Source organism: Mastomys coucha, unplaced genomic scaffold (assembly GCF_008632895.1).
Source record: "Mastomys coucha isolate ucsf_1 unplaced genomic scaffold, UCSF_Mcou_1 pScaffold16, whole genome shotgun sequence".
NCBI classification, from domain to species: Eukaryota; Metazoa; Chordata; class Mammalia; order Rodentia; family Muridae; genus Mastomys; species Mastomys coucha.
In genome coordinates, this window is record NW_022196898.1 from 90,303,999 (window position 1) to 90,315,059 (window position 11,061).

Consider the following 11,061-nt stretch of genomic DNA (forward strand, 5'->3'; position numbering starts at 1 on the left):
CTATACTCCACAGGTTCATCTGAGATTTAAAGCTGCTTAGGTAGAAGCTCCATTTTCCTAGTCATATTAATTAATTTGGGGTTCACCAGTTGAACCATGGTTAATCCATAGGAATAATCAAACATGTAAGAACAGGAAGGAAGATGGGTTGGAGAAATGTCTTAGTGGGCAAAGTGCTTGGTGTGTAAACATAATGACCTGATGCTCAGCATCCATATAAAATATGGGTCTGATAGGTAGCATACCTTTGTAATCCTGGCTCTACTGAGTGGAGACAGAGGCCTCCCATTTGTTCACTAGCCAGCCATCGCAGCCAAAATGGTGAACTCCATGTTCAGAGAGAGAGAGAGAGAGAGAGAGAGAGAGAGAGAGAGAGAGAGAGAGAGAGAGAGAGAGAGAGAGAGAGACCTTCTTTCAAAAAGTAGGGTTGAGAGCGGTAGAAGACACTGATGTTGTTGACATTTGGCCTCCACCTGAACACACATAGGCAAAGACACACTCTTTACCTCCCCTGAAGCCCCCTAAAAATAGGCAAGAAGAAATTGGCTGTTAGGCTTAAACTTGGGCTGCCTAAGGGCATCACGGAGCTTGGGTGACAAGAATACAGAATGTGGCAAACTCATGACTCTGACCCCTGAAGCTAGTCATTAGTTATGCTTTTGCTTTTTTTAATGTTCAAGATGATTTGAATTAGATCTCATCACTGGCAACAATTATACTCCTTTAAACATATTTTTATTTTTAATTGGATATATAATAATTGTACACATTATTGGGGTAAAACATGACATATCAATACCTGGTTATAGCATGTAATGATCATCTCAGGGTCACTGTCACACTCCTCACCTAAAACATCTACTAATTCTCTGTGTGGAGAAGAATTGAGATCTTCTCCACTGCCTATTTTGAAGTCTCCACGATGTGTGTAATATTCCTTCGCTGTTTGTGCTGAAGAGTAAGTAGTTCCTAAAGTTGTCTGTCGACTGTCCTGGAGAGCATCCCAGCTGGCAAAGGTGACAAAGAGGTCTTTTATCTACATCTATATTGCTCTTCTCTGTTACAATCTTGTAGAACCTCTATTTATTGCTTGAAAATCAGCAGAAGCAATAAAGGTGTTTCTATCTTGGGAAAAAGAAATCCAAGATGTTTAATCTTTTTTAGTGTGGTGAAAAATGCATACCACAGAATTTACAATTTTAATGACTTTTAGGTGTAAAGTTCAGTAAGGTTCTGAATATTTACCTTGTTATGAAACGACATGGAGCTTAGTTCTACTATAATAACTGCCCAGTTGGATGCTGAGCAGTTGCCTTGAAGTTGATGGCTTCTAAAAGGACAGAGTTGGGGACCAGCATTCCCTCACCAGCATCTCTGTAGAAGGACACAGGCATAAGGAGCAGCTTCAGAGTTATCATACAAGCCTTTAACAAGTAGTTTCACTGGTTGGCGCCGTGTAATTATACTGCAGAAAATGGCAAATAGAAGAAGATTAATGAGTTTGGCCTTACGAACCATCTAAAGGTGAAAAATTTAATTCTCAAGTAGGAAATCTTTTGTCTGGGTGTTCTAATGCATGTGTGTGAACACAAGGAGAAAACGTGGGTTCACAGCAGTATCAAAACTGGGGCACCATGAAGACAGGAAGGAGCACAGTCAGTCCAAGCTGAGAACAGACTCGTGTAAAGTGTTTAAAGAAATGTACGGAACATATTTTCACTAGCCCAGGTCCTGCTGGGCGAAGTTGTTGTACCATTTCCTTGAAAATACAGTGTTAGCATTTTGGACGCATCCCTATGTTCAGACATCAGCAGGGTGAGAAGTGGCTGGGTACAGCACTTCGCCTAGCGAGAGGTTGGCTCATGCCTGGCTGGCACACTTGGGCCGAACATTTGCTGAACTCTGGTGTAAGATCTTATATCTTCCTTAGTGCCTGGCACGGTTACTTCTCTTTTGGGTAGTGCAGAATGCACACAAACATTTGCCACTCGTTCTTTTAAAGGTAGACTCTCACACATCCAAAACTTGTGTGAAACTTGCTATATAGCTGAAGATGACCTTGAACTTCTTATTCACCTGCCTCTGCCTACAAAGTGCTAGAATGAAAAGTGTGTGCCACCAGGCTGTGTTTACAGGATCCTGAATGTATGCTAGGCAAGCTCTCTGTGAACTAAGCTACATTCCCCCAGCCCTGCAACTCATTGTTTAATTGAGAAAAACTTATTCCCTTTCTGGGCACAATGAAGATTTAAAAGGATTGTTCCGTTTGACATTGTCTGCTGATATATGTGTAAGAAAACAAAAGAAAGTTGTTGTTCCTTTATATCCAATAAATCAGAAGGCTTTCTGGAAGTTTCCTTTGACAGGGTATAGTTTGGCAGAGACTGGCTAAAAATTTTTGGCATTTTCAGGGAACAGAGAGACCTTTGAGGAGCAGGAACAAAGAAAGCTAGGATGAGACTCTGGAACAAAGAAGGCAGTCCAGTGTATAGTTTTTTGAGATGCCATAGTGCTTGGAGGGACAAACACTGCTTGGTCATCTTCATATTTGCTGTTGTCATTAAAGTAATACGAGGATGAGATAAAATATTGATGAGAAAGAGGTAAATGTTCCATAATCTCCCTCACATGTGGATACTAGCTCCCCATGTTCGTATAGTTATGTGAAAGAGGATGTGGGTTCAAGTCATGAGACCAGAAAGGAGGCCATGAAGGGGGCAGATTAAGGAAAAGTAGCAAGGAGTGTAACCGTATGTGACATGAAACTGGGAGAGAGGTGAAGGGTACAAGTTGGGGGTTGGGGAGCAGATTAAGGAAGTAGGCAAGCGGGTCAATCAAAGCTAAGTATGTCTGAAAATGCCAAAGATTAAAGATATCGCTTGGTGCCCTAACTGAAAACTAAGAGTGTAAAAAAATAATATTTTAAAAGAAAAAAAAAAGAATGCAATAAAAAGTGAATTCTCTTCTCACCCTTGTCCTCTTCTCCTGTCTCTAGTGGTCATGTTCCACATGGGCTTCCCGAACTGTTTTAGCATTCCTTCCTCGTTCTTCTATTCGTGTTTGCCGCAGCTTTGACCTGTTAAGTAGGGGCTTCAGCTGCAATTAGGAGGTGACATCAGCTCTGTAGTTTAACATTCTTTCTTCCAGCAGAGTGATATGATGCACAAGGCAGGCAGCCCTATGCCACAGCTCCAGAGCCTTCACTCTGGGTGATTAACTCCCTCACTTGCTTTTCACACCTTTTTCTTGCCGCAAGCCACACAGGTGACTCGTACATTCTTTCAGCCACATGTGCTATTTCCAAGTCGCTGCAAAATGAAGTTCAAACTGCTAAAGAAGCTAGTTTTTAATTACTGTGAGATGGAAGTTGCAAGGAGTCAGCCCGACAGCTCTCATCAATGAGATCAGTAATCTGTGAAGAAATGTGGCCAGCTATGTCTTGTCATTAATATAGACAGTGTGGTCAGATGCCATCATAACTGCTATTATTACAGGACCACAAAACTCTGTAGTAACAGAAAAAATCAAATACTTTGCGATGAAGGGTCAGGAAAATACCCTAAAACCCCAGACAGCTCATCTCTAAGATGGGTGCAGAGAGGGATGAGATGTACAAGGGATTCTCAGGGAAAAATCGAGTAAGCAAAGGCCTTTACAATGATGTTCACATTTAAATTAGGAAGCGGGCAAAAGAAATCCTAGTGGATCAGTCCACACTGAATTAGAGATGGAAATAAACAACAGTAATGTTGTTCTAATGTCTGTAATTAACACTAGGTAACTACATAAATTGTTTTTCTCAGATATTTATGTATCTGAGTACATTTTCATAATAAATGCTGTATAAATTTAAGCGGTGGGTCCTATGCAATCTAAAACAACTAAGAAAATGAGTTTTTGCATAAAGCAATAACACTGCATTTTCCTTTAGGAAGTGTAGGTGTACTCTTGTGTGTGTGTGTGTCCACTCTCAGAACATTGCCCTAGCTGAACAAGAAGAGGCCTTTCTTTTCTTTCTTTTTTTTCTTTATTGGCTGTTTTACTTATTTACATTTCAAATGTTATCCCCCTTCCTGGTTTCCACTCTTCGAACTGAACTCCCTATCCCAACTCCCCTCCCCCCTAGCTCCCCAGCTTCTAAGAGGGTGCTCTCCCACCCACCTACCCACCCACTCCCACCTCACTGCCCTATCATTCCCCTATGCTGGGGCATCAAGCCTTCATAGGACCAAGGGCCTCCCCTCCCATTAATGCCAGATAAGGCAGTCTACTGATTCATATGCAGCTGGAGCCGTGGGTCCCTCCACATGTACTCTTTGGTTGGTGGTTTAGTCCCTAAGAACTCTGGGGTGTCCGGTTGGTTGATGATGTTGTTCTTCCTTTGGGGTTGCATTTCCTTTTCATTTATTAAAGTAAGATTTAAGGGCTGCAGAGCAGGATTATAATGTGATTTTTTTTTTTTTTTGAGCAGCACCACTCACCAGAGCGTAAAGAACAGAAAAGACATGTATGTTTGTGAGGTTAGATGGTTTTGGACAGACACATTTTAATTCTGTCTTTTCTTCTGAAATCAAATCTATGCTGTAGCCACCTTGTCCTCTTTGCCCTGTATTAATCCAGAGTCTGTACATAAAACAGAGCATGATGCTCACAAAATCCAATCAGTCTGGAGTAGGTCCACAGGGCAGACAATGCTCACCAGAGCCAGCAGGCAAGGTAAGGGTTAATAGAAAGTGAGCAGACTCAGTAGCAGCAGATAAGCTAAGGAAAGAAGGGGGAGGGGTAACGTCATTTCAGGTGAGCCTCTCTGACCTCTCTTGTACCTAACAATAGATCAGAATGCTTCTAATGCTCTGACTTTTGCTCTCTTTCCCAGAGGGTTGGCCCAGCATACAGTGTCTGTCTTGCCAGATCATCACCTGCACGTGTGAAGAAGAGGAGGGTCCTCAGCGTTATGAGGATGTATAAGATGACTCACTCACCAATGAATATACATACACGGAAATGACAGAGCTCTAACCTCGCATCTCTGTCTGAACAACGAATACACTGGAGCGTGATTCAGGAAGGAGTGTTACCACGTTTCTGTAAACGCCAGTTAAAACTGTCACAATGTTTCCTGATGAGGTTTCTATTTATCTTACCATCTAGAAGTTATGCGAAAAATGGATTGTGGATTAAAGACAAGGCAGTTCTGAGCCCAACTTTAATACAACTTTGTGGCACAAATCGAAGTGGCACAGTAGCCTACAAGGCCTAAACCCTCTTCAAAGGTAAGGTTGGGAAGGCCTCAGCAGCTTAAATACAGCTTCATTTCTTTACAACGTGTTTACTTCAACAACGGGCCAACTGGAGAATTCAAGTAGCTGTCTGCGACTGACTTACTGGTCTGGGGTCTGGCTTTCTCTTACAAGAGTGATGGTTTGATTTGTAACCCTGGACTTTGGAGACTCGGTGAGCGCGACCTGCGTGGGTTGCTGGGAGGATGGGTGGGAAGCAGCACGCTGGTGAGCTTTGATGCTGGTGTGCTTTGGTGCTGGGAGCTAGACTGTTCCCTTTGCTCTTTCCTTCTTTCACTGCAAACCTTGAGAAGTTTGGCTTCTTCTAGCAGCTTGAAGCCTCAACTCAAATAGCCTGGAGGAACTTGCCAAACAAGCAGCCTCTTCTGTTAGCTTTACCGTTCCTACCCATTCAGGTGTGCTGGATAGTGTTTTCTATGCCGTGGAGCTGTGCTCTGCGAGGCGTTAGGCTATTTCAAATGGGCCCTTAAATAATAGAATTGAAAGGCTGTGCTGCAGAGGTAGCCTGGAATAAAACACTGGGGTGGAAAGCTAGATCCTGGTTTTCCTTGAAGATGGAATAGAACCCTGGGGCATTCAGTTTTTAGGTGTTCTCTATTTGTTAATTTTGGAAATAGACTTCACCGCTCTCTTTCCCTTTGGTATTATATCTTTCGATTTGGCTTCTATACTCAAGACTGAATAGAAAACTCAGGTTTGTGAGTGTGTGCGGGAATGTTTTACTTGAGATTCTAAACAAAAGGCCCAGAGGCTAAACAACAAGAGGTACAGCTATTGCAAGCCGGAGACAAACATGTTACCTAGATGATGATCAGGGTCCCTTGCCTAATTAAGTAAGGTACCAGAAAGGGTCCTGAAGATTGTCAAACCCTTGTAAGACCTAGGACTCAGTGAAGATACAAGGAACAAAAACAAGGAAAAGAACAAAAAGCAAACTATAAATCCTTAAGTGGATTTTTTTTTTCTTTGAAAGCAAAGAAATATATAACTTTTAGAGGAAAATGAACACACAGATTCCCTGGGGCACAGTTTAGATTTATTATCCACATCTTTCCTTAAGGCCTCAGCAAGTTTAGCCTAGCTATGAAGACAAATGTCTCACAAAAAAAGCCCACCACGAATTGTGGTCTTTGAGCCTACATGTTGATGCGCAAGGAGGCTGAGTTTTAGGACTCCTGTGCCGAGCTAAGACATAATGACTGTGATCCATCTTAGAGCAGTGACATCTTCTCATGGAAGGCTGCTTACCAAGCACTGTCATTCACACACTGTCTTCATGGTGTTTGCTATGGCAACATGCCACCAGGGCTATTAGGGTTTTCCTTTGGATTCATTCTAATATGAGGTATATGGGTGCTGGGGAGAGGACAACGTTTCATGGAGACACACCTTCCTCCAGTATGGGGTTATCTTGGCCTGCTTCATTTCACTCAAGGTCAACAAGGGCGAGTTCCTGTCTTGGAAGACTGACGTCACGTCTAGGAGTTATTAGGGTTTTCCTTGTGAGCAAACACACTCCATAGCAAAGACACCGGGAGATACCCACATCAACTATGACATAGATGTTCCAGTACAGTCATCATGCAGACCCAGGGCTTCCAGGAACAAGTTCTAGCCTCTTGATGAAAACTGTGTGTACATCTGTACATACCAGCACCAGACAGACTTTTGTGGAGTCCTCCCCGTGACCTGAGGTGATTTTAAACCTCTTTCCCCTTATCTTTTGACTATCTAAATGCTTCTATCTAATTTCCCAGATGTTGAAGACTTTAATACTGGCACTGGATATCAGAACCAGTCCATGCTTAAATTGGCACTGTGAAAACAGAAGATACATTTTTCATACCTTCCAGCTTCCCAGAGCCCAGTGTAGGGTTTCTTAGCATCTCACAGTCTTAGCCTCTTGAATTGTCACAGGAAAGGCTTTACTTCTTAAGTCAGTGACTCTGGTTTTCCCTGAAGGGAAACTCACATCTACAGTTATCTTCCTCAATCTCCTGCCTCATTTCTGCTTTCTAGAGCCAAAACATAGATCAAGCCTATTGTCAGTTAAAATTTGAAAACATTTAAGACAGTTTTCTGTTTCATCCCAAATATAAGGAAAACTTGTATTAACTTAATACAAGTTACTCATTTAACAAATGTTCACAAAGCTGTTACAATAAACACATGCTGACAGTGGAGTCAACATCAGCTAATGGAGGATGATTCAAACAATCATTTCTTCTTGACGTTGCCTCCTGCACTGTCACCATTGGCCACCTTCCTCCAGATGAAACATCTTATTAGTTGTTTATTGAGATCACCATGACAGCAGAGAGACCATGGCTTCTCCCAACGATTCCCTAAGCCTGCAAGTAGACAAGAATAGCTCATGAAATGCTCTCTGACTTTTTCTTCAGTGAAGACCTTTATACCTAATCACAGTATTATCCCATTGTTTAGGCTGTGATGCTGGGCATCATGGGGACCACAATGCCTGACCCAGTACTGGCTTCACAAGGGGCCCATAAGACCTCTGTGCACAAATAGTGCTGGAATTTTCTTTCAGATACTTCAGTTATTTCTTAACTGTCTTACCAAGGTTTTAGATGAGAAGATGGAGCTGGAGGGAAACAAGAGGATCCATAGATTCCAGGCATGTGTTCTGTTTTCTATCAGGGGCCTTTGCTATACAGATATGAAAATTCTAAAAAAAAAAAAAAATTAAGATGTATTTTGACTTAAATTGGATGTTTTCCTGGAACATAATCAGGTAGTTGGGAACAGGACTGAAACCCTGAGGGCCAGCAGAAAAAAGTGGAAACAGGCAACCTTGGGAGGTAGGATGTTGGGGGGGACCTTCTAGAATGTACCGGAGACCTGAGAGATGAGAGACTCTCAGGACTCAAAGGGAGGGACCTTGGATGAAGTGCTCTACAGTGGGAAGGGATAACTTGTAGAATCTACCTCCAGTGGAGAGACAGGACATCAAGGGGATATTTCCCCTGTGATATATCGAATACCACATAATATACATGCAAGACATTGATTCCTTTAATTTGGTAGCTCAGCGGGTATATTTTGGTCCACACTGTATTTTAGACAGTATCTTATAGGTTATGCTTGCATTTGTAACTTAAAATTTTGAAGTATGTGTATGTGTGCTTGCCTGCTTCTCTCTGTGGGCACCATGTGTGTATGGTATCCTTAGAGACCAGAAGAAGGGGTTGATTCCTGGGACTGGAGTTGTAGTTATAGGAGTTAGAGCCATGATGTGGGTGTTGAGAACTGGGTTCAGGTCCTGTAAGAGCAGTAAGTGCTCTGAACCACTGAGCCATCTCCCCAGAACCCACCTTTGCACCTTTTATCATCTGTCTCCATTTCATAGTTTTTCTCCTTCCTGCCTCAGTGTCGTATACATTTTTAAGACACGAGGAAAAGGTGTATTTAAGAGTAAAAGAAAAGCCGGATGCAAACTCCTGTATTTTCTCAACAGTAGTATGACTCATTTCAAGAGTCTGATTTGCACACCAGTGAAGTAACTCCTTCAGGTGAGGTGGTACTTAGGAGCTGAATTACAGGAATTGCCTCCCTTTCTTCTCTAGCTTTGGGCAATCTCGTGTAATTACAGTCACCTGCCTTTCATTGCGCTTAGTGTGTTTTAGCTATGCCTGGGAAAGTTAATCAAAAAACAAAGAGAAAATCTGTGATGGGTAATGAGGCTACAAAAGTGTCTCTGCTGTTCCTTAGTTGGCCCATCTTTGGGGATGGACTCTGAAACGCTACCTTCAAAACAGGATCCCATTCAGGACTCTGAATTGCTACCTTTAAAACGGCATCCCATTCGAAACACCAGTCATTCTCTCCTAGCAAGGAAGGGAAAGGGGGCTTTTTAATTTTAGGAATTTAGAAATTAGAAAGTGAAAGGAAGGTGGTGTGCTTCCTATGGTCATTTATCCCTTGCTTGTAGCCATAGAAGACACCAGATCAATTCTCCCCCAGCAGAGAGAGAAGGCAATTTCTCATCTCCTGGTCCTCTCGATTGTTTTGGAGTAATAGCATATTAAAAGTATGTTAAGAACATACCCAATGCTATGTTCTTCTAATCTCTTGGGGAGTAGAGCCAGGAAGAGCAGGAGTTCCATGGGATCCTTGGCTACACAGGGGTTCCAGGCCAGCATGGACTGTATCTCTGTTTACCACACCACCATGCCCCTTCCACATGAGAGATAACTGGGGATGGGGGGTGAGAGAGGGGAGGGGGAGGGAGGGAGATTGATTACTGGACTTCTCTACTTTTCACCCTTGCCTCAGAGTCTAATATCAAGGATTAGGACTGTCACAGTCACAGTGGATCTGTGCATTTTCTAAAAGGCTTCACTCAGTTCACTTCAGATAGCCCGTGTGAAGACACCAGGGCAAACCCTACACCATGCAGCAAAGTTTGTATCCTTATTATTAGCCAACCCTTGTGAATTTCGGGACCGCTTTTGTTTGTTACTTTGCATTTTGGAAAAGCTAGAGAAGGTGTAGGCTGGAGTAGGGCCTGACGGGAACTCCTGAGGAACCGGAGGCTTTACTAAAGCCCTGATGACCACAGCAGTAGGCTGATAGAGCACGGTTGCAGTGTGTTGTCTGGGCAAGTCTGTGGTATTTGCAGCCATTCCTGTCAGACAAGAAGAGCTTTCTGGAGAGAGCACGTGTCAATTGCTCCTGCGGTCTAAATGACCCCATGTTTCTCAGCTGTTGGAGCGCGCTGCGTGGAGAGACAGCATGCTTCTTCCTCTCCACACGGGGCAGCAGAATTTGGAAATTTATGCTGAAGGAGGAGTGACCATTAGTCTCCGGCCACAGACAACTTCTTGGGATAGTGATAACGGTGGCTAAGACCTTATTGAGAAAAATAATTCAGTTGCTCAAATTTGGACTTAGATCATGCTGTATCTGGCCTAGTCTGTGGCAAGGAAACATCCGTTTACTTTGCAGAGAGATGTCCAGTTAGAGAATGATGTGGCTACAGCCTTGCTTTATTGATCCTCCGATATGGTAAGAGTTGGTTAATATATATCACTCATAGCATGTGAGCCCAGAAGTTGTCTTTTCCTCTTAAATCTATTTTAAACTTATTTCCTTAACAACCCAAATGATAAGAACTGTTAGTCTATTAAATATGTAAATGTTCTATCAACATCAGCAACAAGGACAAAGGTATACCCACTCAGATTTTCTGTAACTGACCAGAGTCCACGTATTTCTGTTCCTATTTTACCTTCTTGGACAACACAAATTTGGTGTGCCAAGCTTCAGCAAGCAGCTGAGCCCTTAGAAGTCAGTGTATACAAAGTTCCAACTTTGATAGTTTCAAGGACATTGAGAGATCTTAGCAAATAATTAGATATGTGTGGTATGGAGGGCAACCGGAAGCATAGAGTGAAAAGCTGTCATGAGTGGCCATATTTTAAAGATTCAGACCTAGTCAATTGCCTGGGACTCCAGTGAGGCATCATATTTTATTACTGTAAAATTTGGGGCCTTATGAAATTAGGATAATGCTAATTACAAAATCAGCACGGTGGTGTTATGAAAGATCACTAACTCAGGAAATTAGGAGACGAGTCTTAGTCTCAGGTAATAATCATTAATCATTTCTTCATTTCTGAGCAATTACTGTTTACCATGGTAGGTACTCCTGCGTGCAATTGCTCTAGCCTGCACACTGAGGCAGCAGAGGCAGCAGAGGCAGCAGGGGCAGCAGGGGCAGCAGGGGCAGCAGGGGCAG

At 42.7% G+C, this 11,061-nt stretch overlaps 2 long non-coding RNA genes across 6 annotated transcripts in view; one reads left to right on the plus strand and one right to left on the minus strand.

The window, feature by feature from the left end:
* Positions 1 to 718: 718 nt before the first annotated feature.
* Positions 719 to 3,397, minus strand: LOC116093884. 2 transcript variants are annotated; one of them, XR_004119872.1, is made up of 3 exons: positions 2,971 to 3,397; positions 1,246 to 1,465; positions 719 to 1,121 (listed from the first exon to the last, which is right to left on the minus strand). It is a non-coding gene; the product is annotated as an uncharacterized LOC116093884 (long non-coding RNA). The 2 variants fall into 2 exon arrangements; XR_004119871.1 differs by having other exon boundaries at positions 719 to 1,125.
* Positions 3,398 to 3,560: 163 nt separating this feature from the next.
* LOC116093883 overlaps positions 3,561 to 11,061 on the plus strand; it is a 19,738-nt gene continuing 12,237 nt past the window's right edge. Inside the window, exons 1-2 of one of the 4 annotated variants that reach the window (XR_004119867.1) lie at positions 3,561 to 3,638; positions 4,877 to 5,273. This is a non-coding gene — a long non-coding RNA (uncharacterized LOC116093883). Of the gene's footprint in view, positions 3,639 to 3,761; positions 3,778 to 4,773; positions 4,798 to 4,825; positions 5,274 to 11,061 lie in introns of those variants that run through there. The other 3 variants (XR_004119869.1, XR_004119868.1, XR_004119866.1) reach the window with 3 other exon arrangements.